The sequence below is a fragment of the Protopterus annectens genome, chromosome 2.part0 (genome assembly GCF_019279795.1).
Source record: "Protopterus annectens isolate FY-2018-M chromosome 2.part0, PAN1.0, whole genome shotgun sequence".
Lineage (NCBI taxonomy): Eukaryota > Metazoa > Chordata > Ceratodontiformes > Protopteridae > Protopterus > Protopterus annectens.
In genome coordinates, this window is record NC_056728.1 from 706482452 (window position 1) to 706494951 (window position 12500).

Consider the following 12500-nt stretch of genomic DNA (forward strand, 5'->3'; position numbering starts at 1 on the left):
CAAATCTGATTTTTGAACTAGTTGTCCCAGTTTGTATAGCCCCATCATCCTGATCTACATATGTATCTCTGTTTCTTAAGAAGTTATCTTGTTCAGAATTTAATGCCCTGGTTTGTTCCCTCATGATGTTACTTCTCTGATAACCTCTTCTCACAAATCTATCACCCATTTTTGCTAACCCAGCTCTATATTCCTCATCTTCACTACAAATATGCCTTAATCTCTGAAGTTGTGATCTTGGAATATTAGAAGTAATATGCTTCAGGTGACAGCTACTAGCTTCTAAAATTGCATTTTTAGGGTTTTCTATACAAACTGGTAATCATACAACCATCTGTTGTCTTACATATTTTGACATCTAAGAAGTCAATACTGTTAATTTCAATTCTACCAGTAAATATAAGTCCAAACTCATTGGAATTCAGATATTTGACAAACTCTGACCAAACTTTGATAGTTCCAGACCAGATACCCTAGCAGTCATCTAAGTAACGATGCCACATAATAAGCTCTTTTTTAAAAGGGCTCTTATCACTATATATCGGTTGCCACTCTAAATACCCCATAAAGAGGTCCGTGTAAATTGGGGCAAATGTAGTGCCCATGGCTGTTCCCTTCATTTGTAGGTAACAGTCACCACAAAAATAAAATACATTATGTTCCAACACAAATTGTACAAGGGTAATCAAAAATTCAACATGTTTAGACAAATACATACCATACACTTCAAACCAATATTTAAGGGCCCGAATACCCCCACTATGTGGCATATTCATGTACAAGGATTGAACATCCAGGGTACAGAGAAAGGAATCAGAGCTCACTTGCATATCATTCATCAAACATAAGAAATCATTAGAGTATTTTAGTCCGTCTCTAGCCAGATACAATAGTGGTTTTAACTGATGTTCTAAATATACTGACAAGGGTTCTGTCAGGGAACCTCTCCCTGACACTATAGGCCTACCTGGAGGGTTTATAACTGTTTTATGCATCTTTGGCAAGATATAAAATCTCTGAGGTTTGGGGTCATCCACTATAAGTTGTTTATATAGAGATTCTGATATATCTTCATTAGATATAACATTCAAAAGAAATGCATCTATTTTTCTTTTGAAATCCATAGTAGGGTCAAGTGGCAGTTTATAATAAAACTTACCATTATTCAATTGTCTCAATGCTTCCCCCACATAATCAGCTCTTGCCCATATCACTATTGCACCACCCTTGTCTGCCTTAACTACCACTATATTTTTGTTATTTTTCAGCTGTGTTAAAGGACATCTTTCCAGCTTGGTTAAATTATCACCAAAATCTCTGAAGATGACATTCTGATTTGTATGTAAATTATGCAATACCATATCTTCAAATAGTTTCACCCTAGGATGGTATGGTGGTTGAAAACTAGATTTCCTAAAATGAAAAACATCCGTAGAAACATTACTAACATCAGTTCTGGTGTTAAAGAAATACTTCAAATTCAAGTTCTACAAAATTGTTTAACATCTAAACATACATCAAACTCAGAAATAAAGCATGATGGTACATAGCTGAATCCTTTATTTAGTACACCCTTTTCTTGTAAAGTTAACTCATAATCAGTTAGGTTAACTGTTAGACTGTCGATTTCTTCATTTGTATTCTCCACTATATTTTCATTAGATCCCTGAATGCTTATTCTATGTTGCACTTGCCCCCGAATCTGCCTGCAATGTTTTCGCCCTCCTCTTCTAAAGGGCCCCCTCTTCCCCTGGATTTCTTATGATGCCAGTTCCTCAATACAGTCTGCCTCCGTGTCTGTACTGGGGGGATTAGATGAAAAATCTGAAGTGCTTGAATCTGTAATGCCTTCAAAAACCCTGGAAGGCATTAAAATGAATCTATTCCTTTTTCAATTGTATTTGGATTGCTTATTAGTTGAATCAGAAAACGGCACTGACCTCTTAGATGTTTTCCAAGAAAAAAACAGCATTATTTTTATTATGCAAGCATCAAAGAAGTGCACTTTACAAACATAGATTGGAACATGTTTCAGTGCAATTTTTATTTGTTGGAATTGATGCAGTGAAAGGTAATAGGATGTTCGACTTAACTAAGCATGAGATTTTAGATAAAAAAGAAAGAATGTGGATGGTGAAGTTAGGGGCTTTATATAAACCTGGTCTTAATGACCATTGGTAATGTCTGAACTGCATCTTTTTGATCCATTGTTTTTCTTCCCTAACATGTGTTTATGTATGTAGTTATATTTGTATTCATTTGTATTTATATACATGTATATATATATTTTTATATATACACATACACGTTACCTGGTTTCAAATATATATGTCTTTAAGTATATAAGTGTCTTTTTAGACCTTGTTCTGCATATTGACATGGGTACTTCTAAATCTCTGTTTCTTTAACCACAACAGGGGTTATGGCATATAAATACTGATGATGCCAGGGGGCGAAACCGGTTACCGGTGTAGAAGCCGAATGGCTGCTATGTAAGTTGAAGTTGCCTGAATGTTTGTTCTACTGGAATAAAGCTTTAACACACTTATTCAAGTGTTTTTTGGATCCCTTCTTCCTTGGAATATGTGTTACAAGGTTTGATTTATTTGCGAGTGCTGGATTTTGTGGTTTCCTGAATTGTGTGTGTATTCCGAGCACCACATTTGTTTTGGCGTGCACCTTTTTGTTTTTGGGTTGTGTATATATATATATATATATATATATATATATATATATATATATATATATATATATATATATATGTGTGTGTGTGTGTGTGTGTGTGTGTGTGTGTGTGTGTGCACATTTACAAATATACATGTCTCTCTTTCAGTCTACACATACATACATATATATGTGTGCTAAGCCTCTAGGTTTAGTGAATTGGATTCTGGCCTGCTGCAATCTGTAAAACTTTAAAATGGCAAAGTTCATTTAAATAAAATAGATTTTTATTGTAGTGATATTCGCATTACAGGCAAATGAGCTTTTTGTTACTGTTACAGTCATGCAATTGTTGGGTTTATATTTGCTGGGAAAGGGGCATATTACCAGACAGATACACATCTTGAGGAATGTCCTCCAGTGAGCTGTAGTTGAGCATCTGTCAGAGGTGGAGTTTGGGTGGGTCTGCTCTGAGTCCCTATCACAGTTAATCATTTAACCATTTACAATCGAAATGTTAACGTAAGAAAGCTTACTTGTTTCCACACTTAGTCTGATTTGTGGTGAAACGATCATTCTTCCAGTATGATCAAGAATTACATTTTATTATAATTTATATTTGATTGTGTCCCTTTTACCAGTAAAACCTTAAAAATGCTAAACCATGGTTGCTTTACTGTTAAACGTATTCTGCAGCACTTTTGTAAGTCTTCGTCAGATCTCCCTTAAAATAACTTAACATAAATTTCCTGTATAGCGTTAGTTGATGGTTATTATTCGTGGTTTGCTCTATTTTAAGTTATTTTTTTAGAAAATAGTATTACATCTTATAAATATATTACCTTTCAGTGACTTTCAAGCCTTTATCAGTAGAAAATAGTATTATATCTTTTAAAATACATTCAGGCAGATCTTCCAAAGCTTCCTCCCAAAAAAAAAAACTTATATACTCAAAAGAGAGTCTCAGTGTCCATTGTTTTGGGGGGGTGTCCACAGATGATGGTCACTTTAATAAAATGTGGTGATCATGTTTCCATCGATTAAGTATGCAATTGATTGAAAAGGCTGTGCTTAGTCCTGTTTTTTTCTGGCTAAAAGTCTTATCTGCCATTCCATTTCCTTCTTCTCTAATTTGTCATTTTTGTTGCCACCCAGATGGTTGTGGTATACTATATCTATGATGTAGAATTTAAAGGTTCTGTTTCCTTCAGATTCTTTTGTGTAGTTGACCAATCGGTTAGTCATGCTCTATTGCTGGATGTATGTGTAGTGGTGGGCTATCCTGGGCTTCGGTTTGTTGTTGGTCTTCCTGATGTAAAATGCTTGGCAGTGATCACATTGTGCTATTTACACCATAGTATCCGTGTTCTAGTTGCCATAAAATGTGCTTTTGAATTTCTTTTTTTTGTTGAAGTGCATGAAGTCAGATTTATTGTGCATATATTTGTAATAATGACAGTCCAGTGGGCTGCATGGGTAGATGCCTTTATGTCTGGAGTTATCTTCTATGCTGTGACAGCTTTCCACATAGTTCCTAATGCTTTTTTTAATGGTGAATCTGGGTAGCAGGCTCAGAATCTAATTGAGGGTTCTAGTCTCACTGATGATGCCTCAATTGATGAGGGTTGCTTTTTTTTTTATTTCTGCATAGGTGAGCAAGTACATGAGGATAATCCTGGAGTTCCACTGATTATTGTTCTGTTGAGTTAGGCTCCTATGTTCTCTGTGTAACTGGTCTAAAGAGCATTCCAGGGTGGGGTCATTTATTTCTTTCTTTCTGGTCTATGATAGGGTCCAAGGTTTGTTTTTTGAGCCCTTCTCTGTAAACTTTAGCCAGAAACTCTTTTTGCAGGTTTATGATGATTTTAGTGAAGGCTTCCAATTATTTAGAGACCCTGGTGATTCTGAGGCCCTGAGATTTGATGATGTTCCTTTTTCTCCTTTGGGAGTGCATGCTGCTGTTGTGCAAGAAGAGATTCACCCTGGTGAGTTTCTAGTAGAGTTTATTGGTAAGTTGGCCTGTGTCTGGGTGTTTGCTAATTTTGAGATACAGAAAGTTTAACGAGTCATAACTGTAGTTTGTATAAATCTGAGAAAATTTGTGGAATTCAAGAATATCTCTAGGTTTTCTAGACTGCTGTTCCATACAATAAAAATGTCATCTATAAATCTTAGGTATTAACCCATACTGAGTAGAAGGGAGAGTTGTAAACACATTGTTCCTCCCATTCACCTAGTGTTGTGTTTACTAGGATTGGGGCCACTGATGCCCCATAGTGATTTCCGTGGTTTGTTTAAAGTAATGCCCTTTAAATTGGAAATAATTGTTGAGTGGAAGTTTCAGGCATCTGCCAATGGTCACTGTCTCTTCTGGCAATGCTTCCCATTCATTGTTATAGGCCTCTATGTAGGCTGTGATGCAGTAAACATGGAGGAGTGCAATATAAAGATCCTCAATGTCAATGATGAGTAGTATGGAGTTCTGGTTCATGGACATATCCTTGGTATTTCAGAGGAAGTCCATGGAGTCTAGGATGAATGACTTATTGCTCTCTGCAGGCAGTTTGATTTGCACTTCTAGATACATGGTGATGGGTTTGGGTATGGATCCCAGCTAGCCATCACTGGTCTGTAGGGTGTTCTTCTATATTCATGTGCAGTTTAGGGTTCCCAAAGAAGTTTGGAAGTTTTTAGTGCATTACTGTGTGGTAGTCATGAAAGGTGTTGCTTTTAAGGCCTAATTCACTCAGGTTGGTGATCTTTGGGAGAATTTCTTCATAAGCTGTCTTGATTTTGCCAATATCTGTCTTCTCATAGAAATTTGGGTTGTTCAGCATGCTTAGGATCTTGCTGCTGTAGGTGGCAGCATCAGTGATGAGAATACCTCCTCCTTTGTCTGCTATGATTATTCTCCTGGATTTGTCCATGCTGAGATACACTAGGGCTTTGGCTTCTTTTTTCATAAGGCTGTAAAACTTTATTTTTTAAGATTTGCTGAGGATTTTGTGAAAAATTTACTCTGTCTTCAAATGTGCTGCTGGTGGGGTGTGGTGGGGCAGCAGTTGCTGAGTCTTTTCCACTTGGGTATTGTGTTTTCAGGTACTGTTCTTTTGTTATCATGTCATTTTTTTGTTGTGGAAGAAGAAGATCTTGAGGTTCAGTTTCTGTATAAAAAGTTTCAGGTCTATGACTGCACTTAATATACTGATCCTTGGTGAAGCATGAAGGTGAGATCTCTTTTAAGTACTTTATGTTCTATGTCAGTTGTTTAGTGGAGTGGTTCCATACTGTGTGGTATTGTGTTTGGCTTCCTGGTTCCTCCATCCTGGTCTGTTGCTTTTCTCCATTGGGGGGTTCCATCGGTGTTTGAGATCCCTTTTTCCTTGCCATGTTTTGTTCCTTTGATGCTAGATGCCTTGCGGGGCTCTGTCTAATTGTGGTTAGTAATTGTCCTGGGAGTGGTGTGCATGGGACATCTGTTGCAGGATGTCTCTCCCTAGTGCTGTGCCTGAGGGGGTGGATGCTGGTCTGTTGACATGACTCTTCTGTCTTTCTTGTGTCCATGATTCTTGTGCTGTGTTGACTTTTGTTTGTTGTGGGTCTAGCTCCAGTGACATTCTGCAGATGGAAAAAACCTGGTTAGGGTTATCCTGAACTTTTCTTGGATTTTCTGTTGGAATCTTCATATGTGGGTGAGGGTTCCTTCCCTGATGGGGTTGACTTCTTTGATCTTTCCAGAAGGTATTTCTGGGGTGTCTCGGTGTGTGCTTTCTTTCTTCCTCTTCCTGGTGCTGTTCATCATAAAGGTCCCTTTATGAAGTTTTTTTCTCTTTTTTTGTCTTGAAGGAACTGTCTCTTTTGTATATTTCCTGGAATTCAGTCTGTTTGCTGCTTCTTAGATCACAGTTTCTTAAAGTTGTGTTAGTTTTATTTGGGTTCTGTTCTGTTGTGCCTTGTGTTTTAGAAGAATTTCTATAAATTTTAGTCCCATTTCTTTCAGCTCATTGTTCCATTCTGTTATTAGGCCATCTTCCATGTTTTTCTGGATAAGCTTTTTTTGTAATTGTAGACCCCTGGGTATTAGTCTTTTGTTGAGGCTATTCTTGAGGTATAGCTCTTCCCACTGTAGGCTCTTCATTTTCTGAAGGGTACTTTCCAATGTTTTATAGTTGCTGTCATTGTCTGTGTATCTGTGTCCTTCTTGGTCATTGGTTTAATTTTCCCATTTGGTATCTACTGTGATACCTGGTGAAGTCATCAGATCTTTAAACCAAGAAGCCTAGTTCAGTCCCATGGCCAAGACAGTATTTTCTCCAGATCCTTTACGGTGGGTGAGGGCACAGATTATGAATATGAAAGGGAATCTGAGTTGAACTATCAAAATCTATCGAAGGTGCATCACAGCTTTCGTGTTTCTGACCAACCTGCACTCACCTTCCATGATGTTGGAGGTTGAATAACCAAGCCAGAAAGGGAAAGATGTGCTCAGCCTCTAAAGTTAGTAATCTGGATTTTGGGTGGATGCAATCTGTAGAACTTTAAAATCCAAAGTATGGTTATCAACTTCTGGAAAAGTTATTTTTGAAGAATTAATCTCAGGCATAGTTCCTTAAAATAAAATACTTTTTTTGTAGTGATATCATTCTCATTGCAGGCAGATGAGCATTGCTTTGTGTGAAAGTTACAATAGTTATGCAACTGTTGGGTTCATATTTGCTGGGAAAGGGCATCTTAGCAGCTAGAGCCTCCACTTGGGTAGTGTCCTCCAGTGGGATGGAGGTAGGTAGTGTCCTCCAGTGGGATGGAGGTAGACGTCCATGGGCGGCAGAGTTTGGGTGGATCTACTCCGGGTTTCTATCACAATTACCCATTTAATTATTTACAGTCCAAATGTTAACACAATAGGGCTTACTTGTTTCCTCACTTAGTCCAATTTGTGCCTGAAATGATCATTCTTCCAATATTATCAAGGAATACATTTATTATAACTTATATTTGATTATGACCCTTTTACCAGTAAAACTTTAAAAATGCTAAACCATGGTGCTTTACTCTTAATAGTGTTTTGTGGTGCTTTTATAAATCTTCCTCAGATCTGCCTTAAACTAGTTTACTGTAAGTTTCTGTGTAAGGTTAGTCAATGGTTATAGTACAAGGTTTGCTTTGTTTCTAAGTTTTATTTTGTTTTTTTTTTATTTATTTTTTTTAGAGAATAGTATTACATCTTATAAATACAGTGCCTTTCAGTGTTTTTCAATCTCTTATCAATAGAAAATAGTATTATATCTTTTAAAATACAGTCAGGTACATCTTTCAAAGCTCCCCCCCATAAAACTTACATACTCAAAAGGAAATCTCATTGTTTGTCCGTTGTTTTTGGGGTCCATAGATAATGGTTCCATTAATAAAACATGTGGTGATTAAGTTTCCTTGGATTAAGTATGCAGCTGATTGTAAAGGAGGTGTTTACTCCTGTCTTTTTTTCTGGCTAAAAGTCTTATCTGCCATTCCAATTCCTTCTTCTCTAATTTGTCATCTTTGTTGCCATCCAGAAGGTTGTGGTCTATTTTATCTATGATGTGGAATTTAAAGATTCTGTGCCCTCCAGATTATTTTGTGTGTTTGGCCAAAGGGTTGGTCATGCTCCCTTGTTGGATTTCTGAGTAGTAGTGGGCTATCCTGGTCTTCAGTTTGTTTATGGTCTTTCTGATGTAAAATGCTTGGCAGTAATCACACTGTGCTTTATAAACCATGGTATTTGTATTGCAGTTGCCTTAGAATGTGCTTTCAGATTTATTTTTGTTGTTGGGGCTATGAAGTAGGATTTTTACACAGATATTTGGAATAATTATATTTGGGCGGGCCATATAGTTAAGTGCCTTTCTGTCTGGAGTTATATTTTGTGGTGCAGCAGCTTTTCCCATAGCTTTTAATGCTTTTGTTTTTTTCTGATGGTGAATATTGGTAGCAGACGCAGAATCCTATTGAAGGTTCTTTTTTGGTGATGATGCACCAATTGTTTGTTGAGGATTGCTTTTTTAATTTCTACATAAGTGTATGTGAGTATCTGAGGCTGGAGTTCCACTGGTCATTGCTGTTCTGTTCGGTTAGGTTTCTATGTTCTCTGTGTAAGTGGTTTGAAATTTGTCCCAGGGTGGGGCTGTTTCGTTACTTCCAATCTATAATGGGGTCCTGGATTTCTTTGATGAGCTGTTCACTGTAACCTCTAGTCAGAAAGGCATTTTGCAGCTTTATGATGTTTTTAGTGAAGGCTTCCAATTCTTTGGAGACCCTGGCAATTCTGAGGCCCTGGGATTTGATGACATTCCTTTTTGTCTTGTGGGGTTGCATGCTCCTGTTATGCAAGAACAGATTCACCCTATTGGCCTTCTGGTAGAGATCACTGGTGAGTTGGTCTGTGTCACAGTGTTTGCTGATTTTGAGGTCAAGAAAGTTTACTGAGTCATAACTATAATTTGTCATAAACTGAGAAACGTTTTGGAAATGTTGATGTTGTTCAAAAATTGCTCCAGGTTTTCCAGAGTGCTGTTCTATATGATAAAAATGTCATCTATAAATTGTAGGTAGCAGCCCATATGAAAGTAGAAGGGGAAGTTGTAAATAAAGTCTTCCTCCCATTTGCCAGGTGCTGTGTTTGCTAGGCTTGGGGGCATTGTTGCCCCCATTGTGATTCCCTTGGTTTCTCTGCAGTAATGTCCTTCAAATTGGAAGTAATTGCTGTTGATTAGAAGTTTCGGGAGTGTACCAATGATCTCTGTCTCTCCTAGTAATGCTTCTCATTCCTTGTTGTAGGCCTCTGTGATGGCTGTGATGCAGTAATCGTGGAGAAGTATCATATAAAGTGCCTCAATATCAGTGGTGACTAGTATGGAGCTTTGTTTCAGGGACATGTCCTTGGTCTTTCAGAGAAAGTCCATGGAGCCCCAGATGAATGATTTATTGTTCTGTACAAGTAGTTTGATTTGTACTTCTCAATATAAATATATATTTATGTGTGTGTGTACCCACAGATATGAGTTTGGTTATGGATCCCCTGAGTTTGGGTGTGGATCCCCACTACCCACCATTGGTCTGTAGGGTGGGTCTTCTGTATTCTTGTGGGGTTTAGAGATCCTGAAGAAGTTTGGGAGTTTTGGGTGCATTACTGTGAGGAAATCAAGACGACTGCTGCCTACTAGGCCTTATTAGCTTAGGTTGGTGATCTCCAGAATTTCTTCATATACTGTTTTAATTTTGCCTATATCTGTTTTTTCATAGAAGTTTGGGTTATACAGAATGTTTAGGATCTTGTTGCTGTAGGTGGAGGATTTTGCAAATATCTATCTGATTTGCATTTGTCCTCAAATGTGCTGACAGTGGGGGTGTGGTAGGGCAGAGATTTCTGGGTCTTTTCTGTTTGCATATTGTGACTGTGGGTAATGTTCTGTTGTTATTGTCCCATGTATTTCTTTGGGGGGAGGGAGATGTTGCAGTTGAGTTTCTGTATAAAAAGTTTCAGGTCTATGATTGTACTTACTTTGCTGCTCCTTTGGTGAAGCACAAAGGTGAGACCTCTTTTAAGTACTTAGTATTCTATGTCATTCAATGATTTAGTGGAGTGGTTCCATACTGTGTGGTATTGTGATTGGCTTCCTGGTGCCTCTTTCCTGGAATGCTGTTTTTCTCTATTAGGTGGTGCCATAGATATTTGAGGTCCCTTTTCTCTTGCCAGTTTTGACCCTCTGATGATAGTTGCCTTGTGGGAATCTGTCTAACTGCTGTTGGTAATGGTCCTGAGAGTGGGGGCATAGGGCATCTGTTGTGGGGTGTCTCTGCTTGGTGCTGTACCTGAAAGGATGGATGCTGGTCTGTTGGGTTGGCTGTACTGTGCTTCTTGTGTCCATGAGGCTAGTGCTGTGTTGACTTCTATTGTTGTGTGTCCAGCTCTGGTGTCATGTAGTGAATAGAAAAAAATCTAGCTGGTGTTGTCCTGAACTTCTCTTAGTGTTTCTGTTGGAATCTTTGTATGTGGGTGAGAGTTCCTTCCCTGATGTGTGGTTGGCTTCTTCGGTCTTCACAGAAGGTATTTATGGGGTGACTTGGTGTGTGTTTTTTTCCTTGCTTCTCTGGATGCTGTTCATCGTAAAGGTCCCTTTGGATTTTCTGATGTTTTTCTCTTTTGTTTTTGTCTCAAAGGAACTGTCTCTTTCATATATTTCCTGGAATTTAATATTTTGTTGCTTCTTAGATCACAGATTTCTTCAATTTGTGTTGGCTCTAGTTGGGTTTTCTTTTGTTGTGCCTTGTTGTGTTTTAGAAGAATAAGTTTGAGTCCCATTCTTTCAGGGTGTTGTTCCATTTTTTCATAAGGCCATCTTCTATGTATTTCCAGATATAAATGTTTTTGTAATTGTAGGCCCTTGGGTATTAGTCTTTTGTTGAGACTTTTCTTGACATATAGCTCTTCTGATTGTAGACTCTTCATTTTCTTAAGGGTTCTTTCCAATGTTTTGTATTCATTGTCATTTCCTGTGCTTTGGTGTCCTTCTTGGTCATTGGTGTCATTTTCTCTGTTAGTATCAAATGTGATAGTTGTTGCAGTTAGCAGATCTTTAAACCAAGATGCCTTGTTCAGTCCTATGGCCATGACAGTATTGTCTACAGATCTTCAATGCTGGTTGAGGGCATCGATTCAGAATTCGAATGGGAATCTGGTTTGAACTATCAAAATCTATCTAAGGTGCTTCTCAGCTGTGGTGTGCCTGGCCAGCCTGTACTCATCTTCTGTGTTGCCAGAGGTTGGATAATCAATGCAAAAAGTGAAAGACATGCTCAGCCTCAAGAGCTGGTGATCTGGATTCTGGCTTATAACAATCTGTAAAACTTTAAAATCCAAAATATGGCTATCAATTTCTGGCAAATTTCTTTTTGAATTATAACAAATCTAACCATTGCTTGACTTTAACACAACACAAACATTAACATTTTAACATTAACACAAAGCAGTACTCATCTCCTTGTAACAAGAATGATATCATTACAATAAAAAGGATTTTACTTAAATGAACTACACCAGAGATTTATTCTTCCTGAGATTTATTCTTCACAGTGAACTTTGCTAGAAGTTGATAATCATACTTTGGATTTTAAAGTTTTATAGATTGCAGCAGGTCAGAATCTGGAGAACCCAACCCTAGAGGCTGAACACGTCGTTCCCTTTTATACAATATATACACAAATACCTACCTTTTATATTTCTAAGATAGTCGCGGAAGGAAAAACACAATCGAGCATGGTATGTATGGTCAACAGAACTGATGATGTATGTATATGATTGTTAAAGAAAATCAAGGGAATCGATACATATATGTTTGCATTATGTATCTTCATGGATTATATACTTTATATGATAGTGACAGTGGTGCATGTTAATGTATACAGTACTTTCTCTTATATGACATATAGAGGACTGAGATGCATTTTACAATACAGAAAGCAGTAGTAAGACACAGACATCTGTGTGTACTTGTACTTGACAAATGCACAGATGAACAATGCACCTAGACAAAGCACACACCTGTATAATGCATATTGATATTTATATTTTCATTACACCTAGCTGTGTTTTTTCCTTTCTCAATAAAGTTGTATATATGCATCTATCCATATATTGCACTTATGTGTGATGTATGACTTCAATGCAAAAATGTAAATCTGTATTGGTTGTAAAACAATTACCAAAGTCTGACTCAAGGCATTACACTAGGTACGTATTCAACATATTCTCATTGCATAGTATGTGCAGCACAACATGTAACATTCAGGACTTTTCTGTA